General features: G+C 38.8%; 1 pseudogene; it reads right to left on the bottom strand.

Annotated features, from left to right (window-relative positions):
• Positions 1–6010: 6010 nt before the first annotated feature.
• LOC132017550 (elongation factor 1-alpha 1-like) lies at positions 6011–7344 on the bottom strand (annotated as a pseudogene).
• Between the last annotated feature and the right edge of the window lie 5831 nt (positions 7345–13175).

Genomic DNA, 13175 nt, shown 5'->3' on the forward strand with positions numbered 1-13175 from the left:
TTGTTTGCAAATTCTTTCAGTTTTTGTTTGTCCTGGAAGCTTTTAATCTCTCCTTCTATTTTCAATGATAGCGTAGCTGGATATAGTATTCTTGGCTGCATGTTTTTCTCGTTTAGTGCTCTGAAAATATCATGCCAGCTCTTTCTGGCCTGCCAGGTCTCTGTGGATAAGTCAGCTGCAAATCTACTATTTTTACCATTGTATGTTACACACTTCTTTTCCTGGTCTGCTTTCAGGATTTTCTCTTTGTCACCTAGACTTGTAAATTTTACTATTAAGTGACTGGGTGTGGGCCCATTCTTATTGCTTTTGAGTGGCATTCTCTGAACCTCCTGAATTTTGATGCTCGTTCCCCTTGCCATATTGGGGAAATTCTCCCCAATAATTCTCTCCAGTATACCTTCTGCTCCCCTCTCTCTTTCTTCTTCTTCTGGAATTCCAATTATTCCAATGTTGTTTCATCTTAAGGTGTCACTTATCTCTCGATATCTCCCCTCGTGGTCCAGTAGCTGTTTTGTCCCTCTTTTGCTCAGCTTCTTTATTCTCTGTCTTCTCTATCGCTAATTGTTTCTTCTGCCTCATTTATCCTAGCAGTGAGAGCCTCCATTTTTGATTGCACCTCATTCATAGCTTTTTTGATTTCAACTTGGTTAGATTTTAGTTCTTTTATTTCTCCAGAAAGGGCTTTTATATTTCCTGAGAGGGTTTCTCTAATATATTCCATGCCTTTTTCAAGCCCAGCTAGAACCTTGAGAATTGTCATTCTGAATTCTAGATCTGACATATTACCAATGTCTGTATTGATTAGGTCCCTAGCCTTTGGTACTGCCTCTTGTTCTTTTTTTTTGTGTTGAATTTTTCTGCCTTGTCATTTTGTCCAGATAAGAGTATTTGAAGGAGCAAGTAAAATACTAAAAGGGTGGCAACAACCCCAGGAAAATATGCTTTAACTAAATCATAAGAGATCCCAAATCATGAGGGGGGAGAAAGGGGATAAAAAGAAGTTCAAAAAGAAAGAAAGAAAAAGAAAAAAAAAGAATTAAGAAAAATAAAACAAATAAAGAAAAGTATAAAAAAGAATAAATATATATATTAGATAAACTAGTTAAAAAAACATTAAAAAAGAAAAGGGTAAAAGTTTAAAAAATTAGCATAAGAAGAGAAAAAAAATGAAAAAGGAAAAAAGTAAATTAACTGCAAGACTAAAAAAAATCACAGGGAGAAAGCCATGAGTTCTGTGCTTTGCTTTCTCCTCCTCTGGAATTCTGCTGCTCTCCTTGGTATTGAAACCGCACTCCTTGGTAGGTGAACTCGTTCTTGGCTGGATTTCTTGTTGATCTTCTGGGGGAGAGGCCTTTTGTAGTGATTCTCAAGTGTCTTTGCCCTAGGCGGAATTGCACCGTCCTTGCCAGGGGCTGGGCTGAGTAATCCGCTCGGGTGCTTTCAGGAGCTTTTATTCCCTGAGCGCTTTCCGTAGAGTTCCATAGGACGGGAGTACAAATGGTGGCCTCCTGGTCTCTGGGCCAGAGGAGCTGAGATCCTGGGGCCCCACTCCCCAGTGTGCCCTCAGAGAACAGCGTCCAGTAACTCCCGTGTGCCTGACCTCCGGCCGCGCTCCGAGCTCACTGAACCTGCAACCGGTTCAAGGTAATCCCGAGCTGTGATCTTACTGTCGGCTCTGTCTCTGTAGCCGGCTTTCCCGTTCCAATACCCGCAAGCTCTGTGACACTCAGACACCCCCAATCCTTCTGTGACCCTGTGGTACCTGATGCCACGCTGACCCCACGTGGGATTTCGCCCCGGTTTAGCCTCTGGAGCAATGTTTCTCAGCGGAACAGACTTTTTTTTTTTTTTTTTTAAGATTTTATTTATTTATTTGACAGAGAGAGATCACAAGTAGGCAGAGAGGCAGGCAGAGAGAGAGAGGAGGAAGCAGGCTCCCTGCTGGGCAGAGAGCCCAATGCAGGACTCTGATCCCAGGACCCTGAGATCATGACCCGAGCCAAGGCAGCAGTTTAACCCACGGAGCCACCCAGGCGCCTGGAACAGACTTTTAAAAGTCCTGATTTTGTGCTCTGTTGCTCCGCTGCTTGCCCCGCTTGCTGGGAGCCAGCCCCTCCCCCCGGGGTCTATCTTCCCGTCACTTTGGATTCACTTCTCCTTTCAGAAAGTGGTTGTTTTTCTGTTTCTAGAATTGCTGTTCTTCTCTTCGATCTGCTGGTGGATTTGCAGGTGTTTGCAATCTTTAGATAAGGTATCTAGCTGATCTCCTGCTAGCTGATGTAGTCTCAGCCTGCTACCTCTCTGCCATCTTGCCTCCTCCTCACTATTCTTTTTAATCTTCATACTGAATTTATAATTGATTAATCCACTACCTTTATCACATATTTACCTTTATCAATGAGATTTATATTTCTATGTTTCCTTTTTACTAATTAGCATTCTTTCTTTTGAGTTTTAAGAAGTATTTTAACATTTCTTATAAAGGTTAGGCTGTCTTGGAGGTGATGAATTCTTTTAACTTCTTTATTTCTTTCTTTTGTTTGTTGCTGTTGCTGTTGTTGTTTTTTTTTTTTTTTTTTTTTTTGTCTTCCTAAGTTTTCATTTTAAAGCCAGTTAGTTAATATGCAGTGTTATATTAGTTTCAAGTGCACAATACAGAGATTCAACAATTCCATACATCACATGGTGCTCATCACAGCTGCACTCCTTAATCCCCATCACCTATTTAACTCATCCTCTCATATTCCTCCCCTCTGATAACCATCATTTTGTTCTTTATAGTTTAAAGTCTGTTTCTTGATTCATCTCTCTCTTCTGTTTTCCATTTGCTCATCTGTTTTGTTTCTTAAGTTCCACACAGGAATGAAATCCTATGGTATTGGTCTTTCTCTGAATGCCTTATTTCACTTAGCATTATACTTTCTTGCTCCATCCATGTCATTGCAAATAGCAAGATTTCATTCTTTTTTATGACTGAATACTATTCCAGGGTGTGTGTGTGTGTGTGTGTGTGTGTGTGTGTTTGCATGGTGTGTGTGTGTGTGTGTTGAGATCACTTCTTTTTAATCCATTCATCAACTGAGGACACCTAGGCTGCTTCCATATCTTGGTGATTCTAAATAAGGCTATTGTAAACAAGCATCAGGTACATGTATTCCTTTGAATTAGGGTTTTTATAATCTTTGACTAACTACCTATAATGCAATTGCTGGATCATAGTGTAGTTCTATTTTTAGGAATAATAACTTTTTGAGGAATAATAATAACTTTTTGAGGAACCTCGATGCTGTTTTCCACAGTTGCTGCACCAGTTTGCATTCCCACCAACAGTACAAGAGGGTTTCTCTTCTCCACACTCTCGCCAACACCTATTGTTTCTTGTGTTTATTTTAGCCATTCTGACAGGTGTGGGGTGATATCTCCTTGTGGTTTTGATTTGCATTTTTCTGATGGTTGAATTTGCATTTGTATTTTGAATTGCATTTCCCTGTTTTTCCCTGATGAGAGGATGATAAACATCCTTTATTTGTTGGTCATCTGTATGCCTTCTTTGAAGAAACATCTGTTTGTATCTTCTGACCATTTTTTAAATTTGATTATTTGAGGGTTTTTTGGGGAGTGGTATTGAGTTTTATAAGTTCTTTATATATTTTGGCTACTAACCTTTGATTGGATATGTCATTTGCAAATATCTTCTCCCATTCCTTAGGTTGCCTTTTAGTTTTGTTGATTATTTCCTCTGCTGTGCAGAAGCTTTTTATTTTAATGAAGTCTCAATAGTTTATTTTTGCTTTTGTTTCCCTTCTTCAGGAGAAATATCTAGAAAGTTTCTATGGCTGATGTCAAAGAACTTGCTGTCTGTATTCTCCTCTAGCATATTTATGGTTTCAGGTCTCATATTTAGGTCTTTAATCCATTTTGAATTTATTTTCATGTATGGTGTAAGAAAGTGGTCCATTTTCATTCTTTTGCATGTTGCTGTCCAGTTATCCCAGCACCGTTTGTTGAAGAGAATTTCCCCATTAGGTATTCTTTCCTGCTTTGTTGAAGATTAATTGATCATACAGTTGTGGGTTTATTTCTGGGTTTTCTATTCAGTCTTACTGATCTATGGTTTATTTTTGTGCCAGTACTGTTTTGATCACTTCAGCTTTGTAATATAACTTGAAGTCTAGAATTGTGATGCCTCCAGTTTTGTTTTTCTTTTTCAAGATTGCTGTGGCTTTTCAGGGTCTTTCTGGTTCCATACAGATTTTAGGATTTTTTGTTCTAGCTCTATGAAAATACTGGTGGTATTTTGATAGAGATTGCCCTGAATATGTAGATTGCTTTGGGCAGTATAGACATTTTAACAATATTTGTTCTTCCAATTCATGCACATGGAATTTCTTTCCATATCTATGTGTCATCTTCAATTTCTTTCTTTAGTGTTTTATAGTTTTTAGAGTAAAGGTCCTTTACCTCTTTGGTTAGGTTCATTCTTAGGTATCTTATTATTTGGGGTGTAATTATGAATGAGATTGATTCCTTAATTTCTCTTTCTCTTCCTGCATTATTGGTGTAGAGAAATGCAACAGATTTCTGTACATTGATTTTGTATCCGATGACTTTACTGAATTTATTTATCAGTTCTAGAAGTTTTTTGGTGGAGTCTTTATGATTTTCTGTATGTAGTATTATATCATCTGCAAATAGTGAAAGTTTTATTTCTTCCTTACCAACTTGGATGACTCTTATTTATTTTTGTTGTCTGACTGCTATAGCTAGGACTTCCAGACTATTTTGAACAAAAATAGTAAGAATGGACATCCCTGTCTTGTTCATGACTGTAAAGGAAAAGCCCTCTTCTTCCGTCTCCCCCACCACTGCCCCCCACCCCCATTGAGGATGATGTTAGCTCTGGATTCTTCACAGATGGCTGTTATTATGTTGTGGTATATTCCCTCTAAACCTTCTTTGTTGAGGGTTTTTTATCATGACTAAATGTTGCACTTTGTCAACTGCTTTTTCTGCATCTACTGAAAGAATCATATTGTTATTATATTGCCTTTTACTAATGTGCTGTATCATGTTGATTGATTTTTGAATGTTGAACCACTTGTGAACCCAGGACTAAATCCCATTTGATTATGGTGAATGATTTCTTTAATATATGGTTGGACTTGTTTTGCTAGTATTTTATTGAGAATTTTTGCATCCAAGTTTATTAAAGATATTGGCTTGTAATTCCTTGTTTCAGAGGATTCTTTATCTGGTTTATGTATCAGGATCATGATGGCCTCATAGAATGAATTTGGAAGTTTTCCTTCCTTTTCTATTTTTTGGAGTAGTTTGAGAAGAATAGGTATTAAAACTTTTTTAAATGTTTGGTAGAATCTCCTGTGAAGCTATCTGGCCCTTGACTTCTGTTTCTTTTTGTTTGTTTGTTTGTTTGTTTTGATAACTTTTTTATTGCTGATTCTATTTCTTTACTGGTTATTGGTCTGTTCGTCTGTTCAAGTTTTCTATTTCTTTCTCTTTCAGATTTGGTAGTTTATGTTTCTAGACATTTAACTCTTTCTTCCAGGTTGTCCAATTTGTTGGCATATAGTTTTGCATTATATTCTCTTGTAATTGTATTTCTGTGGTGTTGGTTGTTATTTCTCCTCTATCATTTGTGATTTTATTTATTTGAGTCCTTTCTCTTTTTCTCTTGATAAGTCTGGTTAGAAGTTTATCATTTTTTTTTTTTCTCAATAAGCTTTGGTTTTAATGGGTCTCAAAATTCTGTGACAGATTTTTGTTCAAGTTGTTTCCATTAAAAAGTACTGATTTTAAAATCTAATAACTTAAACTGCCACACATATAAGAAAAATGTTTCACAGAACACTCCCCTTTCCTTCTGAATATTTTACAATGCTTTTTTGTCATTAACCAGTTTTTTACTATTAAACTTAAATGGCCAGTTGAGACAGACTCTTCTTCCACTGATGATTAAAACTGAGGTGGCAGGTTTTGGGTATAATATTCATTTAGCCTTCCGAGCTTTCTGGGAAGACTTAGAGACCTTGCCAGTTCCAACTGCCTTCTTGTCCACTGCTTTGATGACATGCACACAAATTGTCTGTTTCATGTAATAAACAGCAAAATGGCTTAGAGGAGGTTAGTGAAAGAAGCTCTGAACACACATAGGCTTCTCAGGAACCATATCAACAATAGCAGCATCACCAAATTTCCAGAATTTGGGGCAAGAGTGTCTTCCAGCTTTTTTTCTACAATGACAAATCAGTCTTCTCCTTCATCTCAGCATACTTGCTAACAGTGTCAACTGTGTGAAAATCCAGCACAGGGGTATATCCAGCACTGATTTGGCCTGAATGGTTCAGGATGAATCCCTGAGCCATGAATCCAGCTGCTTCAATTGCTGGGTTACTTTTGTTGTCACCAGCTACATTGCAACAATGAACATCTTTGACAGGTATATTGTTGACATTGAAGCCCACACTGCCCCCAGGAAAAGCCTCACTCCATGCCTCATTGCACATTTGAGCAGACTTCAGTTTTAACATTGGAGCAAAAGTAACCATCATGCTGGGTTTAAGAATACCTGGCTCCACTTGGCCCAGAGGGAGAGTATTAATACCACTACTTTTTTAGACATCCTGGAGGAACAGACACAAAGCTTTGTTAGATGAGCAGGTGGCAGAGCTTCAAGCAGTGTGGTTCCACTGGCATTGCCATCTTTATTGGTAACTTTCCATCCCTTGAACCAAGGTATGTTTGCACTTGACTCCAGTATATTGTTGCCATTCCAACCAGAAATTGACCCAAATGCTATAGTGTCAGGGTTGTAGCCAATTTTCTTAAAGTAGGTGCTAATTTCCTTAACAGTTTCTCATGTCTCTTCAGGCTATAGGGTGAGTCAGGGGAGTCTATTTTGTTAGCGCCAACAATTAGTTGTTTCACACCCAATATGTAAGCCAGAGAGACATGCTTAAGGCTCTGCCCATTCTTGAAGATACCTGCTTCAAATATACCAACACCAGCAGTAACAATCAGCACAGAACAGTCCACCTGAGATGTGCCTGTATTCATGTTTTTGATGAAATCTTTGTGTCTTGGTTCATCAATGATGGTCACATACTTGTTGGTCTCAAATTTCCACAGGGTGATAACAATGCTGACATCACGTTCATGTTCAGCTTTCAGTTTATCCAAGACCCAGGCATACTTAAAGGAAACCTTTCCCATCTCAGCAGCCTCTTTCTAAAAATTTTCAACAATTCTTATGTTGATCCTACTACATTTGTAGATCAGATGACTAGCAGTGATAGATTTGCCTGAATCTATGTGTCCAATGATGACAATTTTTAAAAAAGATTTTATTTACTTATTTGATGAACAGAGAACACAAGTAGGCAGAGAGGCAGGCAGAGAAAGACAGGGGGAGGCAGGCTCCCTGCTGAGAAGAGAGCCCGATGCAGGGCTCGATCCCAGTGACCTGAGCCAAAGGCAGAGGCTTTAACCCACTGAGCCACCTAGGCACCCCAATGATAACAATGTCAATGTGAGCCTTTTCCTTTCCCATTTTGGTTTAGGTTTAGCAATGGTTTTTAAGGCAAATGTGTTCGAGCAACAAACCTATTGCAGAAAAGAGATGATTACCAATTTTATTATTTTTTTCAAAGAACTAGCTCCTGGTTTCATTGATATGTTCCATTGTTTCTTTAGTTTCTATATTGTTCATTTCTGCTCTAATCTTTATTGTTTCCTTTCTTCTGCTGGCTTTAGGCTTTGTTCGTTGTTCTTTTTCTAGGTTCTTTAGATGCAAAGTTAGGTTGTTTATTTGAGATTTCTCTTGCTTCTTGAGGTAGTCCTGTATTGCTATATACTTCCTTCTAGGTCTGCTTTTGCTATATCTCAAAGGTTTTGCACAATTGTGTTTTCATTGTAACTTGTGTCCATGTATTCTAGTTGCATAGCATTGTGGTCAGAAAAGTGCATGGTATGGTAAGATTTCAATCTTTTTGCATTTGTTGAGAACTAACTTGTGATCTATTCTGGAGAATTTCCCTTGTATACTTGAAAAGAATGTGTATAATCCTGTTTTAGGGTGGAATCTTCTTAATATCTGTTACATATTCATCTGGTCCAGGGTTTCATTCAGAGCCATTGTTTCTTTGTTTATTTTCTGTTTAGATGATCTGTCCATTGATATAAGTGGGATGTTAAAGTCCTCTACTCTTATTGTATTATTATCAATCTGTTCCTTTATGTTTGTTATGGTTTTACATATTTGGGTGCTCCCATGTTGGGAGCATAAATATTTACAATTGTTACATCTTTTTATTGGATTGTCCCCTTTATTATGATAAAGTGCCCTTCTTTGTCTCGTCTTTGCTTTAAAGTCTATTTTGCTACCCTGGCATTTTTTGACATTCATTTGCATGGTAGATTTTTCTCCACCCCCTTACTTAAAATTTTCAGGTGTCCTTAGGCCTAAAATGCGTCTCTCATAGGCAGCATATAGATGAGTCTTCATTTTTTTTTTTTAATCTATTCTACCATCCTGTCTTTTGATTGGAGTGTTTGGTCCATTTACACTTAAAGTAATTATTAATGGATATATATTCATTGACATTTTATTATTTATTTTGCGGTTGTTTCTAAAGGTTTCTCTCTGACCCTTTCTTGTCTTTCTCTCTTCCATGGCTTGCTTAATTTTTAAAATTATATCTTTGGATTTCTTTCTTTCTTTTCTTTGCATATTTATTAATGGTTTTTGATATATGGTTACCATTAAGTTTGTATGTACACTTTTCTGCATATAGCAGTCTGTATTATGTTGATGGTCATTTATGTTTGAACCCATTCTTTTTTCCTTACCTCTCCACATTATAAGAGTATGTTGTCATATTTTACATCTTTTTATTTAGTAAGTTCCTTGATTGATTTTTTACAGAAATATTAATTTTTACTGCTTTGTTTGCATTTTCTACCTTTATATTTTCACTTTTGTTCTTTCCTTTCCACTCCCTTTAATATTTCTTGCAGATTTAGTGATCACAAACTACTTTAAATTTTTTTTTTTTTTTTGGACTGAGAAACTATTTATGTCTCCTTCTGTTCTGAATGATTTTTCTCCACCCCCTTACTCTAACTCTGGTTAGTGTATTTTTGCCTACAGATTTTTCCCATTCTGCACTTTGAATATATCATGCCACTGCCTTTTAGTTTAGAAAGTTTCTGCTATAAAATCCCCTAGTAGCCTTATGGGTTTTCCCTTTTCATGTTACTGTCTTCTTTTGTCTTGCTGCTTTAAATTTTTTTTTCTTATCACTATATTTTACCAATTTAATTACAATATGTCTTTGTGTGGATCTGCTTGATGGAGTCATTGAATTCCCCAAGTCTAGTCTCATGTTGCTTAATTCTTTTTGCTCTTTTTCATTCAAGTTGATCACTTTCCATTACTCTGTCTTCTAGGTCATTAATTCATTGTTCTGCTTCTTCCATTCTACTGTTTATTCCATCAGATATATTTCTCATTTTATTTACTGAGGCTTTTATTTCTGCTATGTTATTCCTTATCTTTATATTAAGGGTGTCACTCATGTCTTCCACTCTTTCCTTAAGTCCAGTGAGTATCCTTGTGATCATTACTTTAAATTCTCTATCAGTCATGTTATTTATATCTATTTCACTTAGATCTCTAGTTGTGACCTTGTCTTGTTCTTTCATTTGGGATAAATTTGTTTTCCCATTTTTTTCTAAGTCTCTGTGCCTGTTTCTGTGTGTTACAAAATCAGCCATATCTCCCATTCTTGCAATAAGATTTATTGACCTTCTGTGTGGTGTCCCCTTTTGCCTAGGGTCTGGCACTTCTGGGAGTGTCCCCAGTGTATATTGTGTGTTCTCTGTTGTTTTGTCCTGGCTGCTTTTTTCTTCAGACTAGTTGCCTGCAGAGTTTCTCTTTGCCTGTTGTGAGCAGTGTTCTGTCTCTTGCTTTAATGTGGTGCATTTGAACTAGGTGGCCCTCTGGTTTATTTGTGAACTGATACCTGTCGCCACCCTCACAGGCAAAGAGGCTCAGTACAACTCCTGCAATGAAAGACATGGTATGAGCAGGGATTTGGTCTAGCCCTCTGGGGGAGGGTGCCTACCAGCTAGGACTAAGGCAAGGGTAGAGTCCAGGGGCCAGGGCTTGATGTAGCAAGTTAAGTAGCAAGTGTTTGTACTGCACTAGTTCCCACAGGTGGCTCTGTGTATAGGCTGGGGATGAGGGAGGGAAATGACATAGGCCAGTTCTTTTGTTCCTGGAGGGGTCCTCTCTGTAAGGCTGCCTCTCTAGTGTGTGCTGGGAGTTGAGTGAATGACCTCTCCACTGTGTGCTTCAGGCACTCTGTAGATCACTCTTTCTTCACTGTAGCTGGAGTCCTTTGCCTTAACTCCAAGAGCAACACAATGCTCTGGGCGGTATTTCAGCCACACCCACTGACCTTTAAAACTCCAGATTTTATGCCCTGCTCCTAGCAAGAACTCAAGGCCCTCGCAGCTTTCCAAAACAATTACTATGGCGATTTGTTTTCCCAGTGTGTTCCACTTTGTTTAGTGTGTCTCTCACCCTTCTCTGCTCCACAGCTCCCTCCCCACTGTAGTACTCATAATCCATTTCTCTTCCAAATCATATCTCCACATGTCCTACCTTCTTAGACATGGCCTCTTCCTTACCTTTAACTGTTCTGACAGTCTTCAAGTCAGTTTCTGGGGTTATTTAGGATGATTTGATAGTTTATTTAGTTGTGTTCATAGGATGAGATGAGCCTCAGGTCCTCTTAATCTGCAGCTATCTTCCAATTCCTGGTTTTTGTTGTTGTGTTTTTTTTTGTTTGTTTGTTTGTTTTTTTGGTGTTGTTGTTTATTTGTTTGTTCTTGGTTGTCTCTCAAATTTTTGTGACTACCCAGTGGTTTATTTTATTTTTAATAGCTCCTATTAATTGAGAGTAGGCCAAGATCTGTCAGTGTCCCAAAAAGTAGGAGCTCAGTCTGCATGTGGATTCAAGGTGATTGGAAGTGAGACCCTCATACAATAGCTTTAAAAAATGCAATATATACTGTCCTGTGCGATCTTAGATTTCAGCCCCACTGGCGTCCAATGCCAGATGACCTAGAGTTGTCCCCTGGGCAGCAGTCACAAAAACTGGGATTCCAGACAAGTTTATAAGCTCCTTTCTGGGAGATATTAGTGAGGTAGAAAGAGAGCATAAAGATGGCATCCCTCAGCATACATTCACTAAAAACACTCCTGTAACCTCTACATGTGTGCCCAACCTGAAGGCTGCCCCTAAGACCAAAGCTCTAGGACTAACAAGTAGGCTTATGTTGGGGAGAGGGAAGGGAAATGATGAAAGGCTGGGACAGCAAGAGCTGTCTCCTTGGTTGTTATAATCCAGAGGACCCAAGAATGTAAGGCCCTCTGGCAACCAGCTCCAGGGAAAAAAGGAGTATCTTTTGGGTGGCAGCTGCAAAAACCAGGGCACCAAATCTAAAAACTAGGACAAGCATGAAGATAGTGCTCACTCTCTGAAGTCTCAGGGAAGGTATATAGTCAACCCTTAGATGTGTGTTAAATTAGAAACATGCTCTTCAGGCTACAGCTGTAATGATAAACTAATAGCCTTCTTTCCAGAAATATTGAGCTCCTAGGTCTGTGCTTTTCACTATGCCCTGGGGGTAGCTGTTTCTCTATTTGTTATAGTTTCGTGGAATCTGCAAGCTGAATCCCAACTGGCCACCAGAGACAAATGATGTAGAGGCATCCCCTGGTAGAAGACACAAAAATCAGAGCAAGAGAAAAGTATATAAGCTCCTTTCTGTATGATATCATGAGCTGGATGGAGTAAGGTAGAGGGAAAGCACCAAATTGAATTTACCAGCCTCCATCCCCTGACAGCTCCTCTGTAGACCCCTGTGTGTCAAACCAGAGGACTGCCTCTGAAGCCAAAGCTCCTGGATAAATAAAAGACCTGTCTTTCAGAAAGACTAGAGGTGTGTTTCAATCTGCTTTCTGTGGAGTGCCCTGGGAGTGGTAGTCTGCTCAAAACTGTCTTTCTCATTGTTATAGTTTTATGAGACTTAGGAATGAAAGCCCCCTGGCCTTCAGAGCCAGCCAATCAGGGAACACCCCCTGGATGGCAGTTGCAAAATCCTGATCACCAGACAAAAAGTCAGACACCGGACATGTGCTGAAGCTCTTAAGGGAGATTCTAGCACTCTGAATGCAATAGATGCCTCACCCCCACTTTTTTAAATCCTAAGAACAATTTTTCTCTATTAACAGTCTCTAAAACTCCCTGTAGATCAGGTCTCCATGGCTACATCTCCAGTTATCATGGTAATTATGGCCTTCTGATTTCTAGTCTCTATTACTTTGGGGCCCTATCCTTCCCATGATGTTATTGAATCCAGCTTGGTGACCCAGTGTGCAAAGGAGGGCTATCACCAAACTTTTTAGTGCTTCATGCCCTTCTCACCAGTGCCTTCCCATGCCCTTCTAATCTTCCACTGTGCCCTCTCATGGAAGATAGTCATTCATAGCTCTTCTGTCTTTCACCATGTGCCTATTCCCACATGTTCAATTTTCTTAGTCTCTGTTCCTCTATATCTACCTACTTTTCTGAGATTTGGCTACCATTTTTCCCTAGTCTTTTAAAACCCACCTTAGTAGCGGATTAGCTCCATTCTAGGATACCTATCTAGGGTGTTAAATCTCTTATCCTTAAAAAGGTCCTTAATTATTGCTTACCTCACTTTATATTCTGATCCTTTTGATCACATAATCAAAGTATATTCCCTTGGCTCCTATTTGGGCACATGCAAGTTGATCCTTTCAATTCTTTAGGTGAATAGTTTTTTTTTCCTCCCATATCAGGCTCAGCATTTCCCCAACAGCATTGTGCAAAGATTTAATCCTAGTTATTGTCCTGAAAGCTAGAAGAGAGAGAGTGCTTATTGCCTTGTGTGTGGGATTTGGGGTCTTCTGTGTTCTTACTAAGAAAGAGGGGTGGCATCTCTGTAATCCCAGAAAGCTGATGGGATCTGTACAACCAGCATCCTCAGGGATCTCCACCCAGATGTCCCTGTCATAATTTTCAGGATTGCAGGCTTTCCCCACCAAGGTGCTGACCTACTAT

The sequence above is a fragment of the Mustela nigripes genome, chromosome 5 (genome assembly GCF_022355385.1).
Source record: "Mustela nigripes isolate SB6536 chromosome 5, MUSNIG.SB6536, whole genome shotgun sequence".
Taxonomy (NCBI): Eukaryota; Metazoa; Chordata; class Mammalia; order Carnivora; family Mustelidae; genus Mustela; species Mustela nigripes.